The 12043-nt window shown below is 41.0% G+C and overlaps 1 protein-coding gene across 4 annotated transcripts in view; it reads right to left on the bottom strand.

The window, feature by feature from the left end:
* Nucleotides 1-10425, bottom strand: part of FUT8 (fucosyltransferase 8) — a 332924-nt gene extending 322499 nt beyond the window's left edge. For 3 of the 4 annotated variants that reach the window (XM_063089804.1, XM_063089806.1, XM_063089807.1), the window contains exon 1: nt 9094-9233. The gene's annotated coding sequence lies outside the window, so the exon portion shown is untranslated. Of the gene's footprint in view, nt 1-9093; nt 9234-10315 lie in introns of those variants that run through there. The other variant, XM_063089805.1, reaches the window with a different exon arrangement.
* Between the last annotated feature and the right edge of the window lie 1618 nt (nt 10426-12043).

Genomic DNA, 12043 nt, shown 5'->3' with positions numbered 1-12043 from the left:
TAATATAAGAAGCCCTGAAGGTCTCTAAGAGTCAAATTACTGAATATTTGAAAGAAATTACAGCACTCTGATTTTTAAATTTAGCTAGTTGTTATTCAATGCCCTTTCTTTTGTTACACTATACTGAAAATGTACATTACCTCTTTGGCATATACCTGATACCAGCCTACTCAATCAGTTGTCTATTCCTGTTACACACACACACATATACACATGCATGCATATATGCATGCACACACACACATTCTTATTTTTTTTAATCCCCTATATATGTATTTTTTTCCTAGTTTATAACCTGAATTTTACCTGTCAGTTTGGCACATACTTAATAATATTGTTCCACCCCACTTTCTACCCCCGAAACAAAAAAATAACTAAAACAGCAGCCTCTTTCTTATCTTCACAATAAGCTTCAATCACTTTTGAAGCTCTACCTCAGAGAGTTATTCAACTGTGCCTTTATACTCTTCAAAAATCTTTATTATTAACTCAGCATTTAAGATTATCCCTATTCTCAGAATTGTATACATGAACTAAGAAATGCCCAAGAAAAAGTTTAATCACCCATTTTAATTCTTCAAGACAGTCCCAAATTTGTTCATTGCTTAGTCATCTACTAGACCATGTCTTAGTCTATTCAGGCTGCTATACCAAATATGTTAGAATGGGTAGTTTACAAAAAGCAGAAATGTATTGCTCACAGCTCTGGGGGCTAGAAAGTCCAAGATCAAGGCTCCAGCAGAGTCGGTGTCAGGTGAGGACTAGCTCTACTTCATAGATGGCACCTTCTCACTGCATCCTCACATGGCAGAAGGGGTAAAATAGCTCCCCACCTTCATGACTTAATCACTTCCCAAAGGCCCCATCTCTTAATATCACCAATGTGAGAGTTAAGTTTCAACATACACATTATGGGGGGACACAAACATTCAGACCATAGCAGACATAAGCCTCATTTCCCCCACAAGGAGGGGGAAAAAAAAAAAAACCCAGTGACTATATTTAAGGGAAGAGTTATTAAGGTACATTCTAGGAGAAGGTCAGTGAATGCCTACCACGCTGTAAAAACTGAAATATGAGAAAGTTAAAATAACTCATTTTATGGAGAAAGAAGCAGAGGCCCTCAGAGGACAAGTGGCTTACCCAACTGTATACATTTGGTGGCCAAGCTATTATTAGTATCCGAGTCTCTTGATTCCAATTTCAAAGCTTTTCTACTTTATTCATTCATTCAAATTATTAAACAGGAGTATGCTAAATGAAAGGAGGTAGACACAAAAGATTACGTATTAAGCCGGCCAGTTAGCTCAGTTGGGAGCGTGGTGCTGATAACACCAAGGTCCTGGGTTCAATCCCTGTGACCAGCCACCAAAAAAAAAAAAAAAAAAAATTCCAAATTGTATGATTCCATTAATGGCAAATTTCTAGAAATGGCCAAACTAGAGAGACAAAAAGCAGGTCAGTGGTTACCTGGAACTAGAGATCGGAGCAGGAATTGACTACAAATAGGCAAGAGGGAATTTTTAGAAGATGAAAGTGTTCTAAAACTGGATTGTGATAATTGTTGCACACTGTATAAATTTACTAAAACTTAAGCTGTGAATTTTTTGGTATATAAATTATACCTCCATAAAGCTATTTTTTAAATTACTAAGAAGAAACTCAGTACATAAGGAACTCAAACAGCTCAACAGCAAAAAAACAACCTAATTAAAAAGTGGGCAAACAACTTAGACATTTCTCAAAAGCCAACAAGTATATGAAAAACTGCTCATCACCACTAATCATAGGGGAAATGCAAACCAAAACCACAATTAGATAACATCTCACATCTGTTAGAATGACTATTCACATAAAGACAAATGATATAGCAAGTCTTGTTGCCATGGATTGAATGGCCCCCCAAAGTCATTGAAGCTTAATCCCCACTGTAACTGTTGAGGTTGGGAAATCCTATTGTGGTAGTTGAAAGGTGGGGCCCTGGAGAGGTGATTAGATTGTGAGGACCATGCTGTAGTGAATGGATTGGTAACGGTGGTCACGGGTCTGGTTCTGGGCGCTTTAAAAGGAGAGCACGTGAGAGTCTCCCTCTCTCTGCTCCGCCATTCTCACCATGTGAGTCACCACCAAAGAAGGCCCTCCTCATAAGTGTTCTCTGGACTTTGGACTTCCCAGCCCCGAAACTATAAGCAATAAATTTCATTTTCTTACAAATTACCCTGTTCTAGGTATTTTGTTATAAGCAACAGAAATGGATTAATACAACTGGTGAGGATGTGGAGAAAGGGAACCCTCGTACACTTGCTGGAGGGGAAGTGAATTGGTACAGTCTTTATGGAAAACAGCACAAAGATTCCTCAAAAAACTAAAAATTGAATTACCATATGCTCAAGCAACCCCACTTCTGGGTATACATCCAGAGGAAATAAAATCAGTATGTCAAAGAGATATCTGCACTCCCGTGTTCATTGAAGCATTTTTTTCTAACAGCTAAGATACGGAATCAACGTAAGTATCCATCAATGGATGAATGGGTAAAGAAAATGTGGTATAAATGTATATATATATACACATATATACACACACAAATACACAATGGAATGAATGCTATTTAGCTTTAAAAAGAAGGCAATCCTGTTGAAGGAGTTAAAAATATGCTGTTCTGGCATATTAACTATTTTGAGCTAAAGGCACTTGAAAAACAGCAGGTGCAAGAAGATCACTCTGACCTTTCTGTTTCTTAAAAGGAGATGAAATTCCCACATGAAAGATGCTCTCCCTATACTACTAAAAGCAACATTCTTTTTTTTTTTAATTATACATACATGTGGGGTACAACGTTGATTTTCAAATTGTGTAGAACGTGTGGTGGTTAGATCAATAGTTAGTTTATTCATCATTACAATATGCAATCATTCTTTGTGTCCTTTGACCAATTCCTCATTAGCCCCCCTCCTTCTTCCCCTCCCCTCCCCTTTCCCACCTCTAGTTTTCTAAAAGTTCAACATGTTACTGTGATTGTTGTTTCTTTCTTTCTTTCTCTCTATCTCTCTTTACTGTTTATTTGTTTATTTATGGATTCAGCTCCCAGTTATGAGTGAGAACATGCAGTATTTCTTTCTGTACCTGGGTTGTTTCACTTAGAATAATTTTCTCCAGGCTCATCCACATTGCCACAGATGGTAGAATTTCATTCTTTTTTATGGCTGAGTAGTATTCCATTGTGTATATATACCACAATTTCCTTATCCAGTCATCCATCAATGGACATTTAGGTTGGTTCCTTTGCCTGGCTATTGTAAATAGAGCTGCAATAAACATGGAAGTGCAGGTATCCCTTTGACCTGATGTTTTCTAATCCTCTGGATATATCCCCAGTAGTGGGATTGCTGGATCATATGGAAGTTCTACCTGTAGTTGAAAACAACATTCTTACCATCAAGGATGGAAAGCTGAAACTGAAACAATTCTGTACAGATCTTGGTAAAATAATTCTTACATTTTAAGTCTCCCAATATAACTGAGTTGCTTTTGCACAACTTTCTATTCTTTGTTTAATTTGTTATGTAAGAGTTCAACACTAACTGTGTCTTCGTGCCTTCATTTCCCTATGAGGGTTCCCATACCATGTAAAACTTGCGTTAAATAAATGTGTATTCTTTTCTCCAGTTGACCTATCCTATGCTAATTTCTCAGGCCCAGCCAGAAAAAGCCCTAAAAGGGTGAATGTAAAGTTTTGCCTCCCCTACACTGTCATTTGCAACAATGTGGATAAACCCGGAGTACATTATGCTAAGTGAAATAAGCCAGGCACAGAAAGACAGACACTGCATGACCTCACTTATATGTGGAATCTAAAAAATTTGAACTCATAGAAGCAGAGTAGAATGGTGGTCACCAAGGGCAAGGGTCTGGTGAAGAAAATGGGGAGATGTTGGTACAAAGTTTCAGTTATGCAGGATGAATAAACTGTGAAGATCTATTGTACACCCTGGTGACTGCAGTTAGCAATACTATATTGTACACTTGGAATTTGCTGGGAGAGTAGATTTGAAATGTTTCTACCACCAAAAAAAAAAAAAAAAAGGTAACTATGTGAGGTGATGAATATGTGAATTAGCTTGATTGTGATAATAATTTCATAATGTGTACATACAAATACACTTTAAATATATGAGGGTATCCTGATTTGGTCATCATACATTGTACACAGGTATAGATAATCAACTCTGGACCCCACAAATATGTAAAATCAATTATGTTTCAATAAAAAATAAATATGAGGGTAATTTGAAAAGCTCATAGAAAGATTAATATTACCTTTTAATTCTATTTTTCCACAAACTTTGTGAAGTACCCCCATATACAATTTTTATTTGCCAATTATACCTCAATAAAACTGGGGGGAAAAGAACATTTTACTTAAAAAAAAAAAAAAAAGAAAAACTCAGATTTTAGCTTGAAGCCCCCCTGAGCTCTCAGGAAACTACAGATATCCCCCCTTATTCTCAGGGGATATGTTCCAAGACCCCAGTGGATGCCTGAAACCTTGGATAGTACTGAACCCTATATTCACTATGTTTTTTCCTACATATACATACCTATGATAATAAGTTTAATTTATAAGTTAGGCACAGTGAGATATTAACAATAACAAATATTAAAATATAACAATTATAACAATATACTGTTTCTCATAACTCTGATTCTAAAATAAGCGTTACCTTAATTTCCCATTTACATCTGAGATTAATATCAACATTTTATTATTTATTTCATGATGTGAACTTTATCAAGGATGTGACAAAAAATTTTAGTCTGTTTTCATATTTATTCAGTTTATCCCAGTAGAAAAGTACATTTGAAAAACCCAAACTCTAAGGTATAATAAATACAGAGAGCATTTCTGTAATGATCTTTAAAGTTTTTTTTATTCTGGTGTTTCAATGAAGAAGTTATACTATAGAACTAATACAAAAGAAAAGCTAGAGTAATAGTAAAGGCAAATTTGTAGTTTCTGTGTGGTTGGTTTTTGGGGTTTTTTGGCAGCTGGCCGGAATGGGGATCCGAACCCTTGACCTTGGTGTCATAACATCAGGTTCTAGGCAACTGAGCTAGCTGGCCAGCTCATAAAGGCAAATTTGAATCACATTAGCCTTACATTGGTATAATTTGTTAATTCTGAAAAAAAAAACATGTAAATTCAAAACATATTTCCCCTTCACATTGTCATTTTCTAACCAAAAAAACAATTACAAAGAGATGTTTTTAAAAAGTAGTAGATGAGTGAGGCTTAGGTTTTGGCAAATAGTCTTCTTAAAAGAAAACTTAAATGAAATTAACCCTATAGCTCTGCTTGCAGTAAAGAGTAAAACTTACATTGACATACATGGCATAACCCCACAGGCCCTATCTGCTCTTCTTGCATTAAAAGTAAAATGTACAGTATCATGTAAAGTTTACATGGGTTCCAAATATTACAGAGATTGATATAAAGTCATTTGATCAAGGAAGAAAAACCTTTGCCAGGTGAGTAATAAGGTTAACTTTATTGGTTTGATTCTTAATTATTCCAAAGAGAAAATTGTAGCATGACGGAGGGTGGCTGGGGAAGGGAAAATGTAGGCAGGAGAGTAGAATGTAGAGAAAAAGGAAGACAAATCTATTTAAAAATACGTATCTTAAATGCACACACATCCCCACATAATGTTCTTCTTTGGGGATTTAAAAAACCTTCTTTAAAAATCAGTTGTAAATATCTTTTACTTTTAAACATGTTTAATTGTCTCATTATAACAAGCTACAATTTAGAAACAATTCAAACGGCACAAAAAGAAACTCAGTACTTACTATATGGTACAGAAATAACAAGCCAGAGAATCACTAAGAGGAGAACCAAAGGGAATCCTGTATTGGTCCTCTAAATGTTACACTACTGTTGACTGCAAAAGACCAGAAGTTGCTATCTCATCTGAAAAGAACCAATAGGACCAGTATTGATGCAGGGTATAAAAGAATTATAATAGTAATACTTTTGGTTTCAGAGTTCCTTAGAATCTTAGTTCTGTTTTATTTTTAAGTAAAGAACTAATTTAACATTGTTCAAACATTTACTCTTATAATCATAAAATTGAACAAAACACTTTTACGTTTATAAATGTGCTAACATATGAAACACGTGTATCTACCATTTAATTAAAGTAAGATTTACTAAATGCAGTTTATGGTAGGTCAAAAATAACCGATAAAGAAATGGAAAAATCTATTTTATCAGTACTGAAATTCTATTTACATAATAAAGAGCTATGGATAACAAACAGCCTAACAACTATCCTCAGAAAACTGAATATATTATTTTAATAGACACATGAATTATCAATTTCTAGGCTTGAATTTAAAGAATATGTGAATAGGCAGAAATAAATTAACATACCTAATTGATTACACTTAAGAAATCTAAATAAAGTGCCATAGACCACAAAATAACTGCTTCATATTCAAAGGCACAAGTTCAATTTAGTAAATCAGCTGGATTACTGCATTATATTGCAGGAAACAGAGGTTAAGAAGTGACCTTGGGATATTACTTTCTAGATGTATGAAGGGTCCATTTCTTTATTGAGAATATCTCTACTTTAGATAAATACCTAGCTTAATAAACAATTAGTATCCATCCCCGTAGAACACTCAACTTTTAAAAAATTTTTTTAAACTTTTTTTGAAATTTCAGGACAATAGATACTGCAAAGAAAAAATTTAAGAACATGCAACATGCACAAAGGGTAAAGAATACACACCTTGCCTTCTGATGCACTGCACAAGAAGGTTAAGAAAATACTAATGACATGTTCTAAGTTTTGGGACACATTTTCAGAGATTTTCAAATGAGAAATTTAATAAATAAGCATTTGCTTTCCCTTATTTCAGATCATGAGATTTTTCAGACTAATTTTTAATACACAATATATGACTCCACAAGTAACTATGTACAAATATATGCCCACACAATTTCCCTACTCTTTTGATTAAAAATGTATGTTTCTCCTGGTCATAAAAATCTGCTTTTAGGTGTTTTCAAAGTTCAGCTATTAAGCTATACTTTGATTTGGCACTAGCTCCCCCTCCAGACCAACCTACTAATACAACCGCATTTAAAAAATAAACAAGTTAGGCACACAAGTTTTCCCAAAGCACTAGGAAATTTCAAAATTTCACCACTTTTAACATTCCAATTTCTTAAAAATAACTGGTTAGATTTTGCATCAAAACATTGCAGTATGTAATCAGATTGTTTTTTCAATTCTGTATATCTTAAATAGAACTGATTTGTAGGAACACAACTTCAAGTGACTTTTTAGTTAAATTCAAAACCATCCTTAAAATACAATCTATATAGTGCCATACTGTATGGAAAATTTTTGAATCACTATCCTAACAACCACAAGATACCCTTCATGCTAACTGGCTACTTGATCAAAAATACATTTCTGCATCTCTTTCTGCAATCCATGCAAGTTTCATTCCAGCTGTTCAAAATGAAACAGAATTCTCAATCTACAGACCAGCAAAAGGAAAATCCATGCCTCCAAACCATACTTGTATGTTCCTTAAAGCCTATTCATCTCTAACTCCCGATATTTTTACATACTAAGCCTGTAAAATCACAATTTCAAATGCTTAAATTCCCACCTCCTCCTTACTACTGTACTGTAGTACTTATAAATCAAGTAATTAAGACTTTCTATTCACATATTTCACAAGGATAGTAATGCACAGGGCCTTATTATTCAGCATAGGGTTTTAGGTTGGTTTAAAGTTATTTTAAAGAAAGGAGACTACAATTTATTCCATTATTTCAGAATAGCTCTGTAGTGCTTAAATAATTTCCCTCCTAAAATACTTTCTTTATGATGCACCCTTTTAAAGAATTTTGCATAAAACATTTAATTTAAATCAAGAAAACAGATATGCACTTAACCCCAAAAATAACAAGGAAAAAAAACTATAACGAAACCTGCCTACAGTTTCTACACAGGCAAGCCAAAGTTAAGTCAGTTACTTGCGATGAGTTTAACTCTAAACTGATACAAAACGTGTTTCATTCGTTCCGTGAAATCCTGAGGTCTGGGGTGATCTGCAGAGTCTGGCTTTCCTGGGTCCACCTTCTTGAACTGGGTTAAGTAAACTGCAAATTAATTCATACACAGGAAGGAAAAAAACACCACCTCTCCTTGCCTTTATCCAAGGCCTCAATCTAAAGGGTAATCAAAACACTGAAAGCTCACCAGGGATAAACCCTAACCGTGACACTGCCATTTAACTTAAGAAATACATTGCATCTCTGAAGACTGCAGTCCCCCCAGTGAGGCAAGAACAGGTGATGCACCCGACGACCCATTCTTGCAGGACAGACCTCTTGGAACTAATAAATATGAACCCATTTAACACTCCTAAGTAAGTTTAGATACTCAAAAGCCGCCAGCTCATTATTTGCACATCAAAAAGGTGCACAGCGGCACTCACGCTGTTAATTGCCCTGCAATGGCCCCTCGCCGGGAGCGGATCTTGGTGCGGGTCCACTCCCTGATTTCTAGCCTGAGAAGCACTCACAGAAACCCCACAACACACAGGCATCCTCCTTCCCACAGTCCGTGACTACTGCGAGAGAGCTGCCCGCGAAAGGAAGGTAGGTGTCGAGGGGAGATGAGCGGAGACGAGGGGAGATGAGTGACACCTCCCGCCCCCGCCCCCGCCCCCATCCCTTCTCCGCTGTTCGGCTTCAGCCCTTGCCCGAAGCAAGGATGCGCGACGCCGGGAGCAGCTGCGGCGTCGCTCCGCGTCCGGGCTGGACCGGTGGGCGCCGGTCACCCCCTGCCCGCGCCTCCGGGGCCGCGCCGTGGCACCCGCCAGAGCATCCCGGGGGCTCCTCCCCACTTTTCCGGAAGCTGCTGGATAAGCAGCAGCAGTTGCAACAGGCCCGGGGATCTCCCAGAAAAAAAGAGCAGCGACAGCCCTGAAGCCTCCTCAGATCCCGCGCTTGCCCAGCCCAAGACCTCAAGGCGCGCGGGGCCCGGCTCCCAAACGCCCCCTTACCCGAGGCGGGAGCTGAGGCGGTCTCCGCCGTCCCTCGTCGCCGCCGCCACAGCCACAGCACTCCGCTGCAGCTGCCCTGCGCTGGGGGAGTGGGAGGGGTGGCTGGGTGGAGGATGCTACTCCCGACTGAAGGGAGAGGAAGAAACGGAAACAGGAACCGCCGCCGCCGCTTAACGGAGCCTTCGGCGCCACTGACTGAGGGAGAGCGCGAGGCGGCGCGAGCCGGGCAGTAGCTGACAGCGCGAGACCGAGCGCGAGCCGGGTCCAGGGCGCGCGACCCCGAGCAGCGCCGGACCCATTCCGCGAGGAGAGGAAGGGGACGGGTTGGCTGGGGGCCGAGAGCGGGCGAAGCGGGGCGGGCGGCAGGCCGGGAGCCGAGGGCACCGGCGGCTCGGGTCGGCCGGAGATAACGCGCGCACGCGCCGGAGCGGCTGACAAGGAGCGCGGGCAGGGAAGCCTCGGCCAGCGCCAGCGGCCGCGCGCGGATGGGGGCGCGCACCGCTCAGCGTTCCAGGCTGCTGGGAGGGGGCACGCATGCGCCGGCCGCTGCCACCTACGGCGACCCTGGCATGTGCCAGGGCTTCTCCCCGCCCCCTTCCTCGCTGCGCCCGTGGATAGCGTAGCTGCAGCATCCACCGCCGAGCAGAGCCGCGGGCTACCGCGGGACGGCCGACTTCCAGCAGGGTATTGGCTGCGCGCGGTACCGCCTAGCACAAGCGTAGGCCGCCCTCTACCGCCGGCAGGCCGGAGGCTGAGGGGGGCGCGAGTCGAGCCTGGCTTCCCACTCCCGGGGAGCCACCTCCGGGGAATGTCGTATTCTCTAGAGATCCGGGGAACGCACGGGGCCCTGCCAGCTCAGTCTACGGCCCGAAGGAGCACCCGCACTGGGGATCCGAAGCAGGCTCCTTGCTACTTTTAGGGGTGGTCGCTCAGCCCCCGCGGCCCGCGCCTGGCCGCTCGGCTGCAGCTTGCGGAGCGATCATACGATACTATGGCATCGCTCCCACAGGCGACTCCGCGAAGCCCTATTTTATCTTGTGAGAGCCGTGTTTCCACATTCGCTCCAAGAGAAAGACCCCCCCACGAGGGCCTGAGTTCGACGCCCGGCCTCTCCCGACCCGCGGCTGCGACAGCCCCTGTGAGGCGGAAGTTTATTCAGTAAGGGGAAAAAAAGAACAGCATGGGGATGGAGGGGGAGGCTTTTCCCTAGGATGCTTCCTACCCGCTCGGACTCGGGACATTCCTGGCGCCCGCGACGCACAGCAGTGGGCCGAAGAGCTACCTCAGACCAGCCCGGACTGCTAGCTGAGCTGCAGGACCTGAGCGCGCCGCCCCGGCACACAAAGTAGTCGCGGGCCAAGGGGGTGTCGCCCGGACCAATCAGAGCCGCGAGCCGCGTGAGTGGAGTGCGAGCCGACCAATCAGAGGGCCGGGAAATGAGCTTCCCGTACCGAACTCTTCCCTGTAGCCTCGGGACTCAGATCCCAAGCCTGGGGCGCAATATGCTGGGAAGCGAAGTGGTTCCCAGAAGACAAGAGTTATTACTCTAGGCTTGGGTATTTTTAAGTAAATACCATGGGTACTTATCCCAGAGCAAATAGCGGCGGCCTCTGAGATGTTAAGTATTAAGAGGATCCAGAAAAGACATTTAAGAAGCAGTGGCCTGCCAAGACTGCAATCTGCCTTATAACATTCATAAATCTACAATATTTATTGAGACCCTCTTATAGGCCAGGAACTGTATTACAGTTATACAAATAAGATAGACTCAAAGAAGAAAAAAATGCCCTGTTCCCCAAGCAGCTCAGTTCTTCTGAGGTAGGCTTTGCTGGACCTTGTGACTCTGGTATTTCTCATCAGCTCTTCAAACAAAAAGCTCTCCACGAAGTAGTTTAAGGTCGTTTTTATGATTGTTTTCTCCCTGTAAGAAGAGAAAATTGAGAGGAAAGAGTAGTGATATCCAAGGCCACACAAAAAATACACTGGCAGAGTCAGAATTACGTTCTAGCTCAGCGAGTTTGAATGTCATCATTCAATAAAATCATTCAGTAATCATTTATTAAATGCCTGGATACTATGTCCCATGAAATTTCTGCACTAAACTCACAAACGGAACAAAATTCTGCTGTAAAGTTTGCACACTTTGGGTTTTTTGTTGTTGTTGTTTGTTTTTTTAAAAAAGATGACCAGTAAGGGGATCTTAACCCTTGGCTTGGTGTTGTCAGCACCACGCTCAGCCAGTGAGGGAACCGGCCATCCCTATATAGGGATCCGAACCCGTGGCCTTGGTGTTATCGGCACCACACTCTCCCAAGTGAGCCACGAGCCGGCCCAAGTTTACACACTTTGTTGGAAATGAACGGAAATTTTAGGCATATGCCACAGCAAAATGGATTAAAGAACAAAGTCTTAATGAGACATACTCTAGGTAATTTTTAGAAATCAGAGGTGGAGTGGATATTTACTTTTTAGTTGAAACACAGCATTTTTTCTAAATATTTTAACAAGCATGTGTAACTTTAATTTTGGGGAGAAAGAAGAGAACAATTTCTGGTTGGTTAACAATCATTATAGCTTATGTTGTCTAATACTTTAATATCTCCAAGTTCAAAGCTGTACTTTATATTTGCTTCAAAATGTTCAGTTTTTTAATGTAGCCTTCAATTTTTCCTTCCAATAACCTAGGAATTAAAATACTTATCTTCCTCACCTCCTTCCAATAAAAATAATAATAAAAACAAACCCTGTCCTAGGGATGTTTGTCCAGGATTTAGAGCATTTTAATAGGACAGTATAGTATATATTAAAATATGAAATAACTTTGGTGTCTATGGAATACACTCATGAGCTAATTCTTCAGCGATTGTGATCTCTGCTGTGTCGAGTCAATGTGCTTCTCAGCCTCTGACAGAACACTATTATCTAAGCCCTTTCCAAGGCATGCCCAGAT

The sequence above is a fragment of the Cynocephalus volans genome, chromosome 3 (genome assembly GCF_027409185.1).
Source record: "Cynocephalus volans isolate mCynVol1 chromosome 3, mCynVol1.pri, whole genome shotgun sequence".
Classification (NCBI taxonomy): domain Eukaryota; kingdom Metazoa; phylum Chordata; class Mammalia; order Dermoptera; family Cynocephalidae; genus Cynocephalus; species Cynocephalus volans.
The sequence above is the reverse complement of the archived record's forward strand: the minus strand, read 5'-3'. Positions and strand labels throughout refer to the sequence as shown.